Raw genomic sequence first — 23,257 nt, forward strand, 5'->3', positions numbered from 1 at the left:
TTACAGCGCTTTGCAACTATAGGACAGGAAGAGTTAAATAAACTTATCATTGCATCTAAACCAACAACGTGTTTATTAGATCCAATACCAACTAAACTACTGAAACAAGTGTTAACTGTAGTGGAAGAGCCTCTTCTCAATATTATTAACTCGTCTTTATCCTTAGGTCATGTTCCAAGAATATTCAAGTTGGCAGTTATAAAACCTCTTATTAAGAAACCACAATTAGATCATAATAACCTAGCAAATTACAGACCCATTTCAAATCTTCCATTTATGTCTAAAATACTAGAAAAAGTTGTGTCCGCTCAACTGTGCTCTTTCTTGCAAGAAAATGATATCTATGAAAAGTTTCAGTCTGGATTCAGGCCGCACCATAGCACAGAAACTGCGCTCGTTAAAATCACAAATGATTTACTTTTAGCTTCTGACCAAGGCTGTATCTCAATACTAGTTTTACTTGATCTTAGTGCTGCGTTCGATACTATAGATCACACAATACTCTTAGACCGACTACAAAACTACACTGGTGTTCAGGGACAGGCATTAAGCTGGTTCAGATCATACTTATCAGACCGTTACCATTTTGTCTGCGTAAATGGGGAAAAATCGAAGATCACGTCAGTAAACTACGGTGTACCGCAAGGATCTGTGTTAGGCCCTCTGCTATTCTCAATATATATGCTGCCACTTGGTAATATTATAAGAAAACATGGAATTAATTTCCACTGTTATGCTGATGACACTCAATTATATATTTCATCACGACCAGATGAAAACGCTAAATTATCTAAATTAACAGAGTGTGTTAAAGATATAAAATACTGGATGACATGTAATTTTCTGCTATTAAATTCAGATAAAACGGAGGTATTACTTATTAGTCCAAAAAACTGCCCACAAAACCTCTTACAATACAACTTTAATTTAGAAGGGTGTCCTGTTACTTTATCCTCTACAGTAAAAGACCTGGGTGTTATATTAGACCGCAACTTGTCTTTTGAAAATCATATTTCATATGTTACAAGAACAGCCTTTTTCCACCTTAGAAACATTGCTAAGCTACGTAACATGCTATCTGTTTCTGATGCAGAAAAGTTAGTTCATGCATTCATGACCTCGAGACTAGATTACTGTAATGCTTTATTAGCTGGTTGTCCTGCATCCTCAATAAACAAGCTACAGTTAGTCCAAAATGCCGCCGCTAGAGTTCTTACTAGATCAAGAAAATACGATCATATAACACCAATTCTGTCGTCTCTACATTGGTTACCTATAAAGTTCCGTATCAATTACAAAGTATTGCTACTGACCTATAAAGCCCTAAATGGTTTAGCTCCCGTGTATTTAACGGAACTTCTATCGCCCTACAATCCATCGCGCTCTTTAAGATCACTAAATTCGAGGCTTCTGGTCATTCCTAGGATATCTAAGTCCACTAAAGGAGGGAGAGCGTTTTCACATTTAGCTCCTAAACTCTGGAATGGCCTTCCTGATATTGTTCGAGGCTCAGACTCGCTGTCCCAGTTTAAAACTAGATTAAAGACGCATCTCTTCAGCCAGGCATTCACATAATACTTACATTTTATACTACAGTTGAATCAGATTGAATGCATTAATATTGCGAACAGCAGCTACGCTAATTATTTCCCATATGCTTTTCTGTTGTTATCTCGGGACGCTAGTCCCGAGGTAAATACAGATCGTCAGCTCCAGTTTGTATCCAGCCTCTCATGGAAACTACAGATTCTCCAACACCCGTGCAGAGACGACTCGGCGCCTGTGAAGAGACGACTCGACGCTGGCTATGTTTATGCCCTAAATCAATACATGATTAACTAACTGTATTTCTCAATGTACATTTCTGAAATGCACTTTCTGTAAAGCTGCTTTGAAACAATATGTATTGTGAAAAGCGCTATACAAATAAATTTGAATTGAATTGAATTGAATTCAGAAAATTTCACTATGGAATACTTTATCTATCATAATTTCAATTTAGTACGTCATCATTTCAACTTTTCATCTCATTATCATGACGCATAGTCATAATTTTAATTTTTTATGTCAGAATTACAATTTTTGTCAATTACGCCTTTTTAATGTTTTAAAGTCATAATTTGGTTGTTGACTATAGTAGTGTTGCACCTGCATGTCCACTAACTCGCTTGTGAGAGTCAGAGTGTGTAAAGTAAACTCTCATTAGTGTTAGTAGAGTATTAGTGGACTGGTAGGGTTAGAATAAGTAATATTAGAATAAAATATATGTTGGGGAGCATCACAATAAAGAGTTAGCAGATATTAAGCACATATTAAAATTACCATTTTTCAACCGAGCGAATCTGCGCATGAGAGGCCTTCTTCAACTTTTTAATTCAGAATTACAATGACGCCTTGTTAATGTAATACTTAAAAAGTCATAATTTGGTTGTTGACTATAGTAGTGTTGAGTTAGGCTAGTGCTTTTTGTACCTCTCTGGTCTTTTTCAAGATGGCGGAACAAAACGGAAGCCTCCTTGGACTTACCCGCCCCATGTAAATAAAAGATAAGAAATTATCTTTCTTAAAATCAGATCATTGGCACAGATCATTTTACACCCATGAGGACATATTTATGAATAAAGACAATGATTTTAGCTAATAAAATACAATTTTTTCAATCTACACATGAGAGACCTTCAGAGGTCAGAACTTCAGGGGTCAACGGTTTAGGCCCATTGGCGAAAACACTGCATGTGTAAGGTAGTTTTCCAGATTTTCACCCAAAATCAAATACTGTATGACACTTTTCAAAGTTAGAATAACCTGTTGTGTTCTGACACAAGGCCATTAACCGGTTCTTTTTGTTTTATAAATGTATTTTTTGCTTATTTCTAAATATCAACCTGATAAATATGAATACACGATTAAACAAGATAATTTTTAAGAAAAATACAACTAAACCATGATAATGTTTAGTTTAGATGATGATTAAGTTTCAGGCGTAGTGCAACCAGATTTCTCTAACATCTCACTCACGACGAACAACGTTGTAAATAAACATTTTCAAACTGTAATTTAACCATATTTTATTGATTATGGTGATTTAAAGTTTTTGTTATTAACTAATACCTTTATCTTTTAACTAACATCTGACCCCAAATAAACAGATAATGGAATGTTCACAATCTACATTGTTAGATATTCTCCTAATTATGTAAGTAGTTGTGCTTAAATCTTTGGGAGTATTTTGTCACACCGTAGTGATACAAAGTTCCACACTTTGGTAAAACCTGCAGGTAAAATTCCACAAAAGTAAATTCTAATTCTTCATCATCATGAGCCATTTAAAACAAATACAGAAAAGCCACTATAGTGATCCGTTTTGAATGTCTGTCATTGACATCTTGTTTCTTTTTGTACAGTTTGCAAAAAGTACATCGAGCGTGGTCAAACATGTTAGGAATGTATCTTATACATTATAGGTCCTTCTACACGATAGGCCTTTAACCGGTTCTTTTTTGTTTTATAAAAAAAAAAAAAAAAAAAAAAAAATATGACAAAAAAAAATGACTAAATCTTTCTGCGATGTCTACGAAACATCGACGTGAAAGATGAGTATGGCTGTTTTTCTGTTACCTATGAAACACCTCCTTTCTTTGAAAGATGTTACTCTGAGGGGGTTCAACAGAATTTTGACATGTACTGATAAACAACTCTTCACAAAAACAAATGATCATCTGTGTAGATTTTATTTTTCCTCACCAGTGCTTAATTGTGTCAACAAACATTAGAAATAAAGTCAGAGATCTTGGAGGTCTTTGCCTCTTCAATAAAGAGTCAATGAAATGAGGAAAACTTATCTATTGGCATGTCTTATCTTTGATAAGGTGTGTGATGATGATGAAGTGCTGAAGATGCAATGAGTCTCAGATCCCCAAAGTTATTTGAGTGCGATGCAAAGATTGAGTGCGATGCAATGATAGTAATCCTATAATCCTCCATACGCGAAAAGATCGTTCCAAATGAAGATGCTCAGTGCATAGTTGTCCTCAGCGCCACATAGTTGACCATGTGCAAGGCCATTCACAAAGGAACATGTGGTAAATGAAAAGTCCTTTCTAGAAAGAAATCAAATAACTAATATCAGTGATCTCAAACAAACACATCAAAAATAAACCAAACCATACTCACAGTTGAGCAGAAACTCAAAGAGTTCTCAACTCCGGACTTTGGATGAGAAAGAAGGTAGAAAGATCAATCCTCAGATTTCCCTCTACCAAACGAACTGACTTACTCTATGGTGTCAGTGTTTATATAGCCAGTTACCTGCAGGCAATAGCGCCCTCTAACTGTTCCTATTGTTACTGCCTGTGACTCCAATACAACACCACAGGGTCTTAACAAAAATACTTAAAGAACAAAAAATACAATAAGTACAAAATTACAAAAAGTAACGTTTTGTCCGTTACACCTATTACGCTTTAAACGCGTCTAACTATTACACAGTTAAGCTAATGAATTACGGTTGATACGTGGTATTTTTATGTGAATTGATTCATTTTTTTTATTCCGTCCACACTTTGACACCAGAGTTTTATGATCTTCTTTTTATTCTGCATAATGCCGAAATGTTTTAACATATCGTCAATTTCAATGGTTAGATAAATCATCTAACTATCTAACAGTCATCAGTCAGATTCTTGTTTATATTGAACATTGTTATTGAACCGTTTTTCAATATTATTGAAAATAATTGTTAAATAAAAGCGCTAGTGTTCTCGGCCTCATCAAAGTTCACACAGTTTTCACCGTACCGACTCTGAAACAAGACTTTTGTTTAAAAGATTTTGTTTGCATTTCTTCTGAAACACCCTGTTTTAAAATTGTTTAACATCGCCAGCGTAACACTTACCGTACTGCCGGTTGTGATGTTTTTGTATGGCGTTTTCTTTACACTTTCCCCCAGATATCATACACGACGGTATTCGCATGAATTGGCTTGATTAGAGTCTTGATTTGATACGAGAGACATTTATTAGATTATACCGTAAATAGCGCTAAAATGTATATTTTAATATTTTAATTATATCTCTGGTTCTATGTTTTTAAAGACAAGGACGCCTCTTTCTATAAGCGACCCTCAAAATCTGTGCATACAACAAAATTACTTTTGTTTGAAGAAAAACTCAGCGGGTGCTTGATCACTATTGAATCTATTAAACACCCCTGAATTCGGTAATGATATCACATTTTAATTTCAACTAACTTCAAATAACATCATGTTGGTCAAATTAACTTAAAAATGAAATACATCCTAACTACTTTCTAAATGTTTGTAAATCCAAAAATGTTGTCACTGGATCGAGTGAAAATAATAAACTTCTCCTTTGTTTTTATGCATCAAGTTAAATGTAAATTTGCAAATCCAAATGATAGGAAAACTTTATGATAGGAAAGTACGGACGGCGCCTTTGACCAATCCTCTACATATCGGGCACTTGCTCAGAGAAGGCGCACATTCTTTGCACACAACTAGGTGACCACAGGGGATGAAGACAATGTTCACTTCCTTATCCATGCAAACTTTGCATGTGCGCTCCTCTTGAAGTCTTCTTAACTGTTCCTCCATAGGCAAGTCTGAAAGATCTTGACTCAGGGATGCAGCTTCATTTGTCTGGGCCGTCAGGCCACACTCAAATTCCATCTCTAAAGCAGACTCCACCGCCGCATCTTCTGAACGGTCTTCTCCAGGACCCACAGCTGGATCAACACATTCTCTCGTGTCTCCATTAGTCAATAGCCGCTCAAATAGTCTTGGAAATCTTGCTTGAATCTGATGAACAAACTCTTGGCCCTTTTCTTGCAGCAGGTATTCACATCTTGGAAACCACTTGGCATGTTCTACCCATGGATCATCACCAGACTCCCAACATCTGAGTCCACCATCGCAAGAAAAGCACTTCACGTCATCATTACGACCAACATAGTAAAAACCAGCCTTAGCCAATTGGTCTGGTCGAACAGTTATTCTTGAGGGCCAGTAGACAAATGTGAGCGACCTTTCTTCACACCGTTGCATTGCCGATACATTGAAAAGGCTAGATAAAGGTACATTATCTGCACGGTCACCTCGAACGAAGGGGCAGTTGGGGTAATGCCTCTGGTGTTCTGATACTGCACAATCTCCCGGTTCCCAGTTGCTAAGCTGGCCTCCACAACTGAAACAAGCCACTCTGTCGCCCTGGCCAAGATAGTAGAAACCAGCTTTGGCAAGCTCGGCCGGAGCTACTGGTGCAAGAGTCCAATTCTGAAAGGTGTCAAGGCGTTCCTGTTCCCGACGCATGCCAGGATTCTGACAAGCCGGAGGTTGCTGGTGAGACATATCCATGTTTAAGTAAACTCCTCCATTTGGCCTGAAACGGGTGTCGCAGGGGCTGAAAGCTCTCAGTTGCGAATTGGGGAAAAGGCACTTTTGATGAAGGCATAAAAAATGTGACCACAGGGCGTGTCCATGACTAGTCGTCGAACAGATAGAAAGTCTACGTAGGGGGTATGTGCTTCCTCTTTCTATGATGAATTTTGATGAATTCGAATTTCAACACCACAAAATGTCCTTTCTTCTGTTCTGGGCAAAATAGTTGTATCATTTGATATGATACAACTGTATTGCCGTCTTGGGAATACGGTAATTAAAAAACAAATATTGAAATATTGAATTATTCTAAATATTATGAGCTCAGACATTTTTTTACCAGAATTTTATTTCAACATTATACTTTCATACATTGAAGAAGAAATTTGAGTGAAAGACATTTACAGATGGTCTAACCAGAATAGAAAATCTCTGCAGGCTATCATGTTTTGCTCCAGGGTATAGTTGACCAGACTTTCAACTAATTCCCCAACGTCAGTTTTTGCATTTTTTGACACCAGTGACACACAGAGATCCGTTACAAATGTCCATATAGCGAGTATTTCAATGATTTCGAATTTGTCACAACATTCACGCAACACATCCAGAACTTTTCTGAGGATTATGCCGTTCGGCTCTTTGCCGTCAAAAAACATGGGCGTTACATCAGGCCATGGCTTTGTCAAGCCTCTTACGACGTCCATTTCATTTTTGAGATTTGTCACACGTTTGGTATCCTGCGCACAATCTTTTTTCATATCACACGCAGCGTCGATGATCCTGTGCATCAAGCCAACCATTTGGCCTCTAAAATGATCTTTAAACATAGAGTCCAGCGCAGCTCTTAAACGACACTCTTTGCCCGTGGCACACTCACACACCGGAGGATAATTGTACCCCGTATCGCCAGAACTCAACGGGGAGTCGCTCTCCTTTAGGTTTTGCGTCGCCATTTTTTCAGCTTTTCGAAGAGTCTCCTGAATCTCCTGCAATGTTCCTGGAATCTCCCTTGCGGTACAATCGTGCCTTGTGCGTTAATGCGCAGAAGTTTGTGGGTCAGAAGTTTGCGTCAGGTTCAGACAAACAGGACTTTCAACTTTTGTTGCAGTGGCGCAGCAGTCCGAGGCTAGTAGAGCTAGAGTAGAGCGTGTAATGTCCTGAAATATTTATCAGGCTGGGGTCCACCCACCCTGTTGTGTAGAATGTATGGAGGTTGGCCTCAGGAAAGCCATAAATAACTAGTTCCTGCATAACCAACAAGTCCTACATGTCGCCAGAGAGAAGTTTGAATCGTTCGAGTCATACACACAAGTGCAGCGATGGAGCGCGTGAACACGAGCAGTGTGAGAGGATTCCTGAGATCTTGCGACGATCTGACTGAGAAGATTCGCTGTTTAATACAGAAGAAACTCATCAAGAAGTACTTGAGCAGGTATAAAAACCTATTTTATTTGTGGATTAAAGAATAGAATAAAAAATAGCCATTTCTATAATAAAAGTATTTCTCTCTCACTATGGACAACCAATCCCATGCATGCCAAACTATCATTATCAACATATTTTTGATAAAATAGTTCCAAAGTTCACTTTGTCCACAAAAAGGAACTTAGCCTTAATTTACTTTATGGATGTTAGGTAAATACGTTTATTAAATTGTACACATTCATTATTAATGATTCTTAATATTGTTTCTTCTCCTCTCACATTAAATCACAATTTAGAAAAAAAGAAATTAGAAAAAAGTTGATTATTTTTGTAGTTGTTTAACATTTCTCAAAACATTTGTCAAATATGAAATGTTTAGTTTAGCTACTTGCACATTATCTCGCACTTTATGACCGTTATCAGCTATTATCAGATACTATTGTCCTAACATAGACTATTGTTTTAGCTCTGGTTTAACCTGATGTGCGTCTGTTCACCATCCATCATGTGCTCTAACACTGCAGCATCAGCTTGTTCATTGACTTTGAACTGGTGTATGAATGTGTTTATTTTATGTTAACTTTATTTTTGCTTTACATACATTATATTTTTCTAACTGTTTGTCTTTGGTTAGCACAGCTGGAGAAGAACAACAGGGAGGTTGGAAGACACAGTAGAGGAACTACAGAATAAATATGGAGAGAAAACAGCATTAAAAAGGATCAAGTCCATAGTGAAAAAAATCAGAAAAAAGAATATCAAACGTAGGAAAAAATTTATAATTTTACTTTGTTAGTAGTCCATACGGTTCTCAATCTTCAATCTTCTTAAATTATTTTTTTTTTTAACAGATGGTGACGTTCAGACGCTGAGCATTCTAACACATTCTGGAAACATGACAAACCAACAGCCTAACAACCATCTACAACGACAGCATAATAATAATAATAATAATAATAATAATAATTCTACATCATTCGGACGGCTATTAATTCAGATCCCTAATCAACTTACCTTCACAATTGACCAGAAGAATGGTGGGACAATAGTTGCTCCAATCATGGTAGAAAAGACAATATATGGTGATGTTAACATCAGTGTGGTGAGTGTCTGATAAGTTAGTCCATAGAGTGTGGAACTTTGCATCGCTATGCTGTGACAAAATACTCCCAAAGATTTAAGCACAACTACTTACATACATGTAGGAGAATATCTAACAATATAGATTGTGAACATTCCATTATCTGTTTATTTGGGGTTAGATATTAGTTAAAAGATAAAGGTATTAGTTAATAACAAAAACTTTAAATCACCATAATCAATAAAATATGGTTAAATTACAGTTTGAAAATGTTTATTTACAACGTTTTGCGTTGTGAGTGAGATGTTAGAGAAATCTGGTTGCACTACGCCTGAAACTTAATCATCAACATCTAAACTAAACATTATCATGGTGAAAAATGTTTTTTCTTAAAAATTATCTTGTTTAATCGTGTATTCATATTTATCAGGTTGATATTTAGAAATAAGCAAAAAATACATTTATAAAACAAAAAGAACCGGTTAATGGGCTTGTGTCAGAACACAACAGCTTATTCTAACTTTGAAAAGTGTCATACAGTATTTGATTTTGGGTGAAAATCTGGAAAACTACCTTACACATGCAGTGTTTTCGCCAACGGGCCTAAACCGTTGACCCCTGAAGTTCTGACTTCTGAAGGTCTCTCATGTGTAGATTGAAAAATGGTATTTTATTAGCTAAAATCATTGTCTTTATTCATAAATATGTCCTCATGGGTGTAAAATGATCTGTGCCAATGATCTGATTTTAAGAAAGATCATTCCTTATCTTTTATTTACATGGGGGGGGGGGGGGGGGGGGGTAAGTCCAAGGAGGCTTCCGTGTTGTTCCGCCATCTTGAAAAAGACCAGAGAGGTACAAAAAGCACTAGCACGTTTCATCATCAACACTACTATAGTCAACAACCAAATTATGACTTTTTAAGTATTACATTAAAAAGGCGTCATTGTAATTCTGAATTAAAAAGTTGAAGAAGGCCTCTCATGCGCAGATTCGCTCGGTTGAAAAATGGTATGTTGTCATTAAACATGAACTGTTTATCGCGATGCTCCCCAACAGATATTTTATTCTAATATTACTTATTCTAACCCTACCAGTCCACTAATACTCTACTAACACTAATGAGAGTTTACTTTACACACTCTGACTCTCACAAGCGAGTTAGTGGACATGCAGGTGCAACACTACTATAGTCAACAACCAAATTATGACTTTAAAACATTAAAAAGGCGTCATTGACAAAAAGTCGAAATGATGACTTAAAAAGTTGAAATTATGACTATGCGTCATAATTATGAAATGATGACGTACTAAATTGAAATTATGATAAAGTATTCCATAGTGAAATTTTCTGAATTCAATATAATTGTATTTGTGAAAATGATTCAGTACCGAATCTTCAAGAAACTGCTTGTTTCTGCAGTTCGTGTAGGCCTCTAAGAATTACTAAAAATGATTATTGATGATTATTCGACTATTGAGTAGCAGCCTGGACAGCCTGGATGAAAACCAGGAATCCTAACCGCTAGACCATATGGGAGGCGTTGATACTGCCCCCGCCACATTTGAAAGGCTGCACTGCACGGGGCAAAAATCGCCAAAAAAGCCAAAAAGCTCAAATTTAATTTATCGGTATGTAAATAAATATCGGGATAGCTTTTCCCAGGTGGAAAGAGGGACGCAGTAGACACCTACTTTCTTCTCGACGGGTAAGTCAAAGGTACGGTCTATTGCTTGGTTGTGTAAATCATTATATAGAACGGTAGAACATGTACGGTAGAACATGTAACAAGTACTAAATCATAACGGTAGAACATGTACAGTTAAACTCGATGATGTGCTATTGGAAGACATGTTGTCCTTTATTCACCTTTTTCTCACGTTTTCTCAATAAAATTAATAAAAGTATAGAATATAAAAGCATATTTCTAATAGGGGCCCATTGTAACGCAGTCTTACAAAATGCCCACGCCTGCACAACTGGGATTTAAACCCGGCTAGTGTCTTCTGCTAGTTAGCGAAGCATTAAATAACTATCTCAACTGTTAAATAACATCTTGGAGATTAAAATAATATCAGATTTGTCTTATTTTAAATAAACACAAAAAATAGAGATGAAAAATTAACTTAAGTAAGAAATTTACTTTTGCTATGGTTTAATAAATGTCTATGGATATCTTCCAAAAAAAAAGAATTTTGGCGGAATTTTTTTTCTATATAGTGTTGATATGGCAACTAGTAAATACACAAAGTTTTGTCATCCAAGCATGTGCGGAAGTATTTAAAACAAGCGTGTTACAACTAACCGCGCATTAGGTTGTGCCCCGCGCTCCCCTACATCATAACGGTAGAGCATGTACAATTAAACTCGATGATGTGCTATTGGAAGACATGTTGTCATAGATTCTTGACGCATAACAGCTACTGCAGTTGCGACACGCATTTGAAAAAACGAGTAGATGGGAGAACCACTAGATGGGAGAAATCTTTAACAAAAAAGCCTCCAAAATCGAGGAGGTCAAAGGGCATGCTTCCTGCTATAGCTCCCCCCAAAGTCTGTTCATACGGCCACCATCAACAAATGCTAACATTTGAAACTTCTACATATATTTTGAGTAGATGGCCGGTGGTATATTCTCAGTAAAGGTTTCACCCTAGTTCGGGAGATACGAGTAAAAATGATCTTATACAATCTTATACTTTGAATTAAGACGATGTGTCATTTTTACTTTGATTTTCCAAATGATACAACTTTGTCTAAATAACAGCAATGTAAAGTCCTAGGATTTCTTAAAAAACATTGTGACAAACTTTGACAACATGTTTCATGTTGTATGTAACAATCTAAAGTTTTTGGACAGACGCTGCTTAGTAACAATAATACATAAATCTTCTAAGAAGATATGATTTTAAAGATTTGATTTAAACTTTTAAGGTTATGCTTTTAAATGAATTTAGTATAAACTCTGGATGTAGTATGCTCTGAAACCCAGACTAGATTTACTGTGACATTGTCCCCCGAGACTCATTTTTTTTATCTCAGAGTTTATCTCTGGAGGATTTTTGTTTTGTTTTGTTCTGTTTATGACAACTTAAACTATTTGCTTTTTTGGATCGTTTTTATCATTGCATAAAGAACTACTTCGCCTCTCTGGAAATTATTTAATAAATTATAAATTATTTATTTATTTCATTTTTTTTAAATGTAGTTTTCTGTGATGGTCGTTTTTAGGTGTAAGGGATAGCTATGGAAAACCATAAAAATTGAAACCCAGCATGGACAAAAAATGCTGGTTGAATCTTTTTCATATAAATGAGATTTAAGACGACCAAGTACAGTTTTTGAACAGACATTGTTTAATAACAATTATACTTTAGGTCACCGTTAAGCAAAAAATAATTTATATCATACATAAGTACAGATAAATAGAAGATGAGTATGTATTGAAACTTTAAAGATTTAATTTAATCAATCTTTTAAAATATCTAATGCAAACTTTTTAAGGTTATGCTTTTAGATGAGAGAGAGAACCACTCTGTTATTTTGTATTATATTATATTATTTTAGATTATATAATTTATATTATATAAATTATATAAAAGGATAGAATATAAAGAATATAATGTTTTATGTAAGATGGATTTTATTACTTTTGTTTATCTAAAACAATTGGTTTCAGCAGATATTTTTTATATACTTATAAAGAACAGAATGTTTTTTAACTTTAGTTAGTGTGAGATACACTTCACAGTGTCACTGTTACCTCTGGAAATGGAAGGAGGGGATGTCAGAATGCAGCATAGACACACAGACACACGCGCGCCCCCGTCGGCCTGCTGACAGACACAAGCGAGGGCCTCTGTTTGAGAGACTTTTTTATACATTTTTTTATACATTTTTTATACATTACATTTACATTTTATATAGATATCATTTAAACTTTGAAATAAATTTAGCCCTAACACAATGTCTCATTCTGATCGCTGAATAAACCCTAGGAGTCAGAGACGCTGGTGTGAGAGAGAACCACTCTGTGATTTATGTCTTTAAGAGCTTCTTGAACTTGTAAGTTCAAGAGTTGTAACTCTAAACATGTAAGATGAATTTTATTTATTCATCTAAAATAATTGGTTTCAGTATATTTTTATAACCATTTTATTTATACACTTTTAAGGAACAGTATGTTTTTCAACTTTTGTTAGTGTGATATTAGGAAACCCCTTCCTCACTTTCACCGTGCTCTGGTATGCGAAGGAGAGGGGTCAGAGCTCACAGGAATGGGCATGTTCGCATAGACACACACACACAGACACGTGTGTTTTACTTTGTGACACACATACATTAGACGCGCTATGTTTTGAGACGGTGCTTTGAGAGACATTCAGGAATGACTATATGAATTCAGTTGTGTAAAACAATTTTGAACCCATTCATACATTGCATTTTTGAGGACATCCATGGTAGGACATACTTTAACTCTCTCTAACATGTAAGATGATTTTTATTTTTAGTAAGATATATTGTATAAGCATTTCATTATATACTTTTAAAGGATAGAATGTTTTTCAACCTTAGTTTAATTGTTTTAGATTATATCATTTATATTATATAAATGATAGAATATAAAGGATAGAATGTTTTATGTAATTTTTGTCTAAAACTAAAACAATTGGTTTTAGTAAGCCTTTTTAAATGCTTTTAAAGAACAGTATGTTTTTCAACTTTAGTTTAATTTGCAAGATTTCATTTAAACACTTTTAAAGGATAGAATCTTTTTTCAACTTTAATTATTTTAGTAAGATATTATTGTATATTATTTTTATAAACATTTATATACTTTTAAAAAGAACAGAATGTTTTACATATGAATGTGAAATAACTGAATGTGACATATATGAAATAACTGACCCCATTTATATATACTGTTCAGGAATGTGAAGGCAGGAGGGACCTGCGACTCCGTTTCATACATTGCATTTTTATGGACATCCGTGGTATACTTTACCTCTAACATGTAAGATGATTTTTATTTTTAGCAAGCTTTTTATTTTATATTCTTTTATTCATCTAAAACTAAAATAATTGGATCAATAAGATATTTATATTATACTTTTAAAGGCATGTTTTCAATTTGTTAGTCTGATATAGACTTCACCATGTTTCAGATGTCAGAGCTCACAGGAATAGGGGGGCGCGCATAGACACACACACACAGACACATGTGTTTTACTTTTTGACACACATACATTAGAAGCGTGCTCCTTATGTTTTGAGAGTGTGAGGTCATTCAGGAATGACTATGTGAATTCAGTTGTGTAAAACAATTTTGAATCCATTCATACATTGCATTTTTTGTGGACATCAATGGTATACTTCAACTTTCTAAAATAAGGTAAGATGATTTTATTCATCTAAAACTATTGGTTTTAGTAAAGCTTTTTATTTTATATTCTTTTAAAGAATGTTTTTCAACCTTAGTTAAATTGCTTTAGATTATATATTTTATATTATACAATTTTAAAAAACAACTTTAGCATGATAATTATTATATAATTTATATTATATAAATTATATAAAGGATGTTTTACATATGAATGTGAAATAACTAAATGTTTTTTCAACCTTAAATTGTTTTAGATTATAATTTATATTATATAAATTATATAAAGGATAGAATGTGTTTGTGTGACATACACTTCTCAGTTTCACTGCACACTTCAGTGCCTCTGACACATAACCACACACGCACACACATATAACTGGGACAAAGTTCAAACAACCGGCAAAAACATCTGTTCTGTTAATATAGGACAAAACTACCCGTCAAAATTATGATTTAGTCCTAGCTAGGTCATAGTTCAAAACTAACTGTCAAAAAACATGATCGATAGGCTAGCAGGGTCAATAGGTTAATCCCATGAACTCATACCAGGAAGTTCACCCATCAATCATAAAGGTCACCGGAAGTTCAACCTGTCACAAAGGTCAAAGGTCAAAGTCGTAAATCATTTTGACAAAAGCCCCCTCATAAGTACTACTTATATAGTTGGACCTGATGGTGGTTTAAACACATTTTGAAAACATGCAAAAACAGGCAGGTGGTCACTAATATCGGTCATTAAAATACCTCCATCAATTTTACCAATGTCATTTGTAAATATATTATCAATTAATGTTGCTGATACTGTTGTTATTCTTGTTGGCTTTGCTATCACTGGGAATAATGTACTATTATAAAAGGCATTAATAAATTCTGTGGTCTTCTTATGTCCACCTGGATTAAGCAGGTCAACATTAAAGTCACCACAGACAATATTTGTCTTATTTCCATTTGAATTGAACATGTTTCCTACAAACTCATTAAAAATATCCAATGATGAACCAGGTGTTCTATATATACAACAAACAATTATATTCTTTTGTTTTTCCATATGAATCTCAACAGTAACACATTCCAATATATTTTCAATAGTGGTTGACATACTAGCCATTATATTGCATTGCAGACTTGAGTCCACATAAAGAGCGACTCCACCTCCTCTCCTATCTTTTCTATTCATTACAAACATTTGATATCCCTCTAATTCTACATCTGCTAATTTGTCTTCGTCCAACCATGTTTCAGAGACAGCTACAACACTAAATTTTGGGAGAAAATTTAGTACACGCACTCACTGCTTTCCTGGTGCTCGTGTTCTCGATGTCGCTGCACAGGTTCCCGGGATTCTGAACGGTGACGAGCCCGTCGGAGCTGTCGTGCTGCACGCGGGAACGAACGACATCAGGCTACGGCAGTCGGAGGTTCTGAAGAAGGACTACAGGAGCCTGATCGAGACGGTACGCAGTACATCGCCTGAAACAACGATCATCGTGTCTGGACCGCTTCCCACCTACCGACTAGGACACGAAAGGTTCAGTAGATTATTTGCTCTAAATGAATGGTTAATGTCATGGTGTAATGAACAGAGACTGCTCTTTGTAAATAATTGGAATCTTTTCTGGGAGCGACCTAGGCTCTTCCGTGCTGATGGCCTTCACCCCAGCAGAATCGGAGCGGCTCTTCTGTCGGACAACATCTCCAAGACGCTACACACCATATGACTAGTAAGTCAAAGTCCAAATCATACTCTTTGCTGTCCAAACTTAATTGATATAAGTACCAATGTAGAACATTATATTGAAACTGTGTCTATTCCTCGTTTAGTGAGATCAAATAATAAATCTACTGCAGGATCTAAGAAAAATCTAATTGTGATTAAACCAGAAAATCTCAATATTAGTGAACAAAAACAATTTATAAAGCTAGGTCTTTTAAACATCAGATCGCTTACACCTAAGGCGGTTATTGTAAATGAAATGGTCACAGATAATAGTTTCGATGTACTTTGCCTTACTGAAACCTGGCTTAAACCAAATGATTATTTCGGTCTTAATGAGTCTACTCCTCCTGGATACTGTTACAAGCATGAGCCCCGTCTGATTGGTCGTGGCGGTGGTGTTGCTATAATCTATAAAGATATTCTTACTGTTACTCAGAAAACAGGTCACAGGTTTAATTCGTTTGAAGTACTTGTGCTAAATGTTACTCTCTTAGATGTAAGAAAGAAATCCATATTATCTCTAGCCTTGGCTACTGTATATAGACCGCCAGGGCCTTACGCTGATTTCCTAAAAGAGTTTGCAGACTTTCTCTCAGATCTTTTGGTCAATGTCGATAAAGCATTAATTGTTGGAGATTTTAACATACACGTAGATAATTCAAATGATGCTTTAGGGGCTGCGTTTACAGATTTATTAAACTCCTTTGGGGTCAAGCAAAACGTAACTGGTCCCACTCATCGTCTTAATCATACGCTAGATTTAATTATATCACATGGAGCCGATCCAACCGATATAGATATTATACCGCAAAGTGATGAAGTCACTGACCATTACATGGTCACTTGCATACTACGTACCGCTGAAATTTGTCATGTTGCGCCGCGTTATCGACCAGGCAGAACAATCCTTCCAACAACTATAGATCATTTCTCAAATAGCTTACCTGATCTGTCTCAGCTGCTCAGTGAACCCAAACAAACAGATGAACTAGAGGAAATGACTAGCACTATGAGCACCATTTTCTCTAGTACATTAGACATCGTTGCACCAATTAGATTAAAAAAGGTTAGAGAGAAAACTAAAGCACCATGGTACAACAGTGTTACGCATGTTCTAAAGAGAGAAACTCGTAATTTAGAGCGTAAATGGAAACAAACTAATCTAGAGGTCTTTAGAATCGCATGGAAAGACAGTATGTCACGTTATAAAAAGGCCCTAAAAGCAGCCAGGGCTGAGCATCTCCGCAAACTAATAGAAAACAACCAAAATAATCCTAGGTTTTTATTTAACACCGTCGCTAGACTAACAAATAAACAGACGTTACCGGAGCAAAATATTCCGTTACAGTGTAGTAGTAATGATTTTATGAATTTCTTCACTGAGAAAATAGAAAGCATCAGAAACACAATTGTAAATGTACAATCTTTAATGATGTCTTATGATTCAGCCTCAATTATCACCCCGCAAGAACAATTACAGCGCTTTGCAACTATAGGACAGGAAGAGTTAAATAAACTTATCATTGCATCTAAACCAACAACGTGTTTATTAGATCCAATACCAACTAAACTACTGAAACAAGTGTTAACTGTAGTGGAAGAGCCTCTTCTCAATATTATTAACTCGTCTTTATCCTTAGGTCATGTTCCAAGAATATTCAAGTTGGCAGTTATAAAACCTCTTATTAAGAAACCACAATTAGATCATAATAACCTAGCAAATTACAGACCCATTTCAAATCTTCCATTTATGTCTAAAATACTAGAAAAAGTTGTGTCCGCTCAACTGTGCTCTTTCTTGCAAGAAAATGATATCTATGAAAAGTTTCAGTCTGGATTCAGGCCGCACCATAGCACAGAAACTGCGCTCGTTAAAATCACAAATGATTTACTTTTAGCTTCTGACCAAGGCTGTATCTCAATACTAGTTTTACTTGATCTTAGTGCTGCGTTCGATACTATAGATCACACAATACTCTTAGACCGACTACAAAACTACACTGGTGTTCAGGGACAGGCATTAAGCTGGTTCAGATCATACTTATCAGACCGTTACCATTTTGTCTGCGTAAATGGGGAAAAATCGAAGATCACGTCAGTAAACTACGGTGTACCGCAAGGATCTGTGTTAGGCCCTCTGCTATTCTCAATATATATGCTGCCACTTGGTAATATTATAAGAAAACATGGAATTAATTTCCACTGTTATGCTGATGACACTCAATTATATATTTCATCACGACCAGATGAAAACGCTAAATTATCTAAATTAACAGAGTGTGTTAAAGATATAAAATACTGGATGACATGTAATTTTCTGCTATTAAATTCAGATAAAACGGAGGTATTACTTATTAGTCCAAAAAACTGCCCACAAAACCTCTTACAATACAACTTTAATTTAGAAGGGTGTCCTGTTACTTTATCCTCTACAGTAAAAGACCTGGGTGTTATATTAGACCGCAACTTGTCTTTTGAAAATCATATTTCATATGTTACAAGAACAGCCTTTTTCCACCTTAGAAACATTGCTAAGCTACGTAACATGCTATCTGTTTCTGATGCAGAAAAGTTAGTTCATGCATTCATGACCTCGAGACTAGATTACTGTAATGCTTTATTAGCTGGTTGTCCTGCATCCTCAATAAACAAGCTACAGTTAGTCCAAAATGCCGCCGCTAGAGTTCTTACTAGATCAAGAAAATACGATCATATAACACCAATTCTGTCGTCTCTACATTGGTTACCTATAAAGTTCCGTATCAATTACAAAGTATTGCTACTGACCTATAAAGCCCTAAATGGTTTAGCTCCCGTGTATTTAACGGAACTTCTATCGCCCTACAATCCATCGCGCTCTTTAAGATCACTAAATTCGAGGCTTCTGGTCATTCCTAGGATATCTAAGTCCACTAAAGGAGGGAGAGCGTTTTCACATTTAGCTCCTAAACTCTGGAATGGCCTTCCTGATATTGTTCGAGGCTCAGACTCGCTGTCCCAGTTTAAAACTAGATTAAAGACGCATCTCTTCAGCCAGGCATTCACATAATACTTACATTTTATACTACAGTTGAATCAGATTGAATGCATTAATATTGCGAACAGCAGCTACGCTAATTATTTCCCATATGCTTTTCTGTTGTTATCTCGGGACGCTAGTCCCGAGGTAAATACAGATCGTCAGCTCCAGTTTGTATCCAGCCTCTCATGGAAACTACAGATTCTCCAACACCCGTGCAGAGACGACTCGGCGCCTGTGAAGAGACGACTCGACGCTGGCTATGTTTATGCCCTAAATCAATACATGATTAACTAACTGTATTTCTCAATGTACATTTCTGAAATGCACTTTCTGTAAAGCTGCTTTGAAACAATATGTATTGTGAAAAGCGCTATACAAATAAATTTGAATTGAATTGAATTGAATTCAGAAAATTTCACTATGGAATACTTTATCTATCATAATTTCAATTTAGTACGTCATCATTTCAACTTTTCATCTCATTATCATGACGCATAGTCATAATTTTAATTTTTTATGTCAGAATTACAATTTTTGTCAATTACGCCTTTTTAATGTTTTAAAGTCATAATTTGGTTGTTGACTATAGTAGTGTTGCACCTGCATGTCCACTAACTCGCTTGTGAGAGTCAGAGTGTGTAAAGTAAACTCTCATTAGTGTTAGTAGAGTATTAGTGGACTGGTAGGGTTAGAATAAGTAATATTAGAATAAAATATATGTTGGGGAGCATCACAATAAAGAGTTAGCAGATATTAAGCACATATTAAAATTACCATTTTTCAACCGAGCGAATCTGCGCATGAGAGGCCTTCTTCAACTTTTTAATTCAGAATTACAATGACGCCTTGTTAATGTAATACTTAAAAAGTCATAATTTGGTTGTTGACTATAGTAGTGTTGAGTTAGGCTAGTGCTTTTTGTACCTCTCTGGTCTTTTTCAAGATGGCGGAACAAAACGGAAGCCTCCTTGGACTTACCCGCCCCATGTAAATAAAAGATAAGAAATTATCTTTCTTAAAATCAGATCATTGGCACAGATCATTTTACACCCATGAGGACATATTTATGAATAAAGACAATGATTTTAGCTAATAAAATACAATTTTTTCAATCTACACATGAGAGACCTTCAGAGGTCAGAACTTCAGGGGTCAACGGTTTAGGCCCATTGGCGAAAACACTGCATGTGTAAGGTAGTTTTCCAGATTTTCACCCAAAATCAAATACTGTATGACACTTTTCAAAGTTAGAATAACCTGTTGTGTTCTGACACAAGGCCATTAACCGGTTCTTTTTGTTTTATAAATGTATTTTTTGCTTATTTCTAAATATCAACCTGATAAATATGAATACACGATTAAACAAGATAATTTTTAAGAAAAATACAACTAAACCATGATAATGTTTAGTTTAGATGATGATTAAGTTTCAGGCGTAGTGCAACCAGATTTCTCTAACATCTCACTCACGACGAACAACGTTGTAAATAAACATTTTCAAACTGTAATTTAACCATATTTTATTGATTATGGTGATTTAAAGTTTTTGTTATTAACTAATACCTTTATCTTTTAACTAACATCTGACCCCAAATAAACAGATAATGGAATGTTCACAATCTACATTGTTAGATATTCTCCTAATTATGTAAGTAGTTGTGCTTAAATCTTTGGGAGTATTTTGTCACACCGTAGTGATACAAAGTTCCACACTTTGGTAAAACCTGCAGGTAAAATTCCACAAAAGTAAATTCTAATTCTTCATCATCATGAGCCATTTAAAACAAATACAGAAAAGCCACTATAGTGATCCGTTTTGAATGTCTGTCATTGACATCTTGTTTCTTTTTGTACAGTTTGCAAAAAGTACATCGAGCGTGGTCAAACATGTTAGGAATGTATCTTATACATTATAGGTCCTTCTACACGATAGGCCTTTAACCGGTTCTTTTTTGTTTTATAAAAAAAAAAAAAAAAAAAAAAAAATATGACAAAAAAAAATGACTAAATCTTTCTGCGATGTCTACGAAACATCGACGTGAAAGATGAGTATGGCTGTTTTTCTGTTACCTATGAAACACCTCCTTTCTTTGAAAGATGTTACTCTGAGGGGGTTCAACAGAATTTTGACATGTACTGATAAACAACTCTTCACAAAAACAAATGATCATCTGTGTAGATTTTATTTTTCCTCACCAGTGCTTAATTGTGTCAACAAACATTAGAAATAAAGTCAGAGATCTTGGAGGTCTTTGCCTCTTCAATAAAGAGTCAATGAAATGAGGAAAACTTATCTATTGGCATGTCTTATCTTTGATAAGGTGTGTGATGATGATGAAGTGCTGAAGATGCAATGAGTCTCAGATCCCCAAAGTTATTTGAGTGCGATGCAAAGATTGAGTGCGATGCAATGATAGTAATCCTATAATCCTCCATACGCGAAAAGATCGTTCCAAATGAAGATGCTCAGTGCATAGTTGTCCTCAGCGCCACATAGTTGACCATGTGCAAGGCCATTCACAAAGGAACATGTGGTAAATGAAAAGTCCTTTCTAGAAAGAAATCAAATAACTAATATCAGTGATCTCAAACAAACACATCAAAAATAAACCAAACCATACTCACAGTTGAGCAGAAACTCAAAGAGTTCTCAACTCCGGACTTTGGATGAGAAAGAAGGTAGAAAGATCAATCCTCAGATTTCCCTCTACCAAACGAACTGACTTACTCTATGGTGTCAGTGTTTATATAGCCAGTTACCTGCAGGCAATAGCGCCCTCTAACTGTTCCTATTGTTACTGCCTGTGACTCCAATACAACACCACAGGGTCTTAACAAAAATACTTAAAGAACAAAAAATACAATAAGTACAAAATTACAAAAAGTAACGTTTTGTCCGTTACACCTATTACGCTTTAAACGCGTCTAACTATTACACAGTTAAGCTAATGAATTACGGTTGATACGTGGTATTTTTATGTGAATTGATTCATTTTTTTTATTCCGTCCACACTTTGACACCAGAGTTTTATGATCTTCTTTTTATTCTGCATAATGCCGAAATGTTTTAACATATCGTCAATTTCAATGGTTAGATAAATCATCTAACTATCTAACAGTCATCAGTCAGATTCTTGTTTATATTGAACATTGTTATTGAACCGTTTTTCAATATTATTGAAAATAATTGTTAAATAAAAGCGCTAGTGTTCTCGGCCTCATCAAAGTTCACACAGTTTTCACCGTACCGACTCTGAAACAAGACTTTTGTTTAAAAGATTTTGTTTGCATTTCTTCTGAAACACCCTGTTTTAAAATTGTTTAACATCGCCAGCGTAACACTTACCGTACTGCCGGTTGTGATGTTTTTGTATGGCGTTTTCTTTACACTTTCCCCCAGATATCATACACGACGGTATTCGCATGAATTGGCTTGATTAGAGTCTTGATTTGATACGAGAGACATTTATTAGATTATACCGTAAATAGCGCTAAAATGTATATTTTAATATTTTAATTATATCTCTGGTTCTATGTTTTTAAAGACAAGGACGCCTCTTTCTATAAGCGACCCTCAAAATCTGTGCATACAACAAAATTACTTTTGTTTGAAGAAAAACTCAGCGGGTGCTTGATCACTATTGAATCTATTAAACACCCCTGAATTCGGTAATGATATCACATTTTAATTTCAACTAACTTCAAATAACATCATGTTGGTCAAATTAACTTAAAAATGAAATACATCCTAACTACTTTCTAAATGTTTGTAAATCCAAAAATGTTGTCACTGGATCGAGTGAAAATAATAAACTTCTCCTTTGTTTTTATGCATCAAGTTAAATGTAAATTTGCAAATCCAAATGATAGGAAAACTTTATGATAGGAAAGTACGGACGGCGCCTTTGACCAATCCTCTACATATCGGGCACTTGCTCAGAGAAGGCGCACATTCTTTGCACACAACTAGGTGACCACAGGGGATGAAGACAATGTTCACTTCCTTATCCATGCAAACTTTGCATGTGCGCTCCTCTTGAAGTCTTCTTAACTGTTCCTCCATAGGCAAGTCTGAAAGATCTTGACTCAGGGATGCAGCTTCATTTGTCTGGGCCGTCAGGCCACACTCAAATTCCATCTCTAAAGCAGACTCCACCGCCGCATCTTCTGAACGGTCTTCTCCAGGACCCACAGCTGGATCAACACATTCTCTCGTGTCTCCATTAGTCAATAG

General features: G+C 35.5%; 1 protein-coding gene and 1 long non-coding RNA gene across 2 annotated transcripts in view; one reads left to right on the forward strand and one right to left on the reverse strand.

The window, feature by feature from the left end:
* The window catches only part of LOC307152670 (uncharacterized protein), a gene marked incomplete at its 3' end in the record, with an annotated part of 191,251 nt that overhangs the window by 107,141 nt on the left and 60,853 nt on the right, over positions 1-23,257 (reverse strand). The window lies entirely within an intron of this gene.
* On the forward strand, positions 13,205-17,057 carry LOC307152966. Its single transcript, XR_013820097.1, has 3 exons — positions 13,205-13,390; positions 13,832-13,915; positions 15,527-17,057. It is a non-coding gene; the product is annotated as an uncharacterized lncRNA (long non-coding RNA).

This window comes from Squalius cephalus (genome assembly GCF_949319135.1).
Source record: "Squalius cephalus genome assembly, chromosome: 24".
Taxonomy (NCBI): Eukaryota; Metazoa; Chordata; class Actinopteri; order Cypriniformes; family Leuciscidae; genus Squalius; species Squalius cephalus.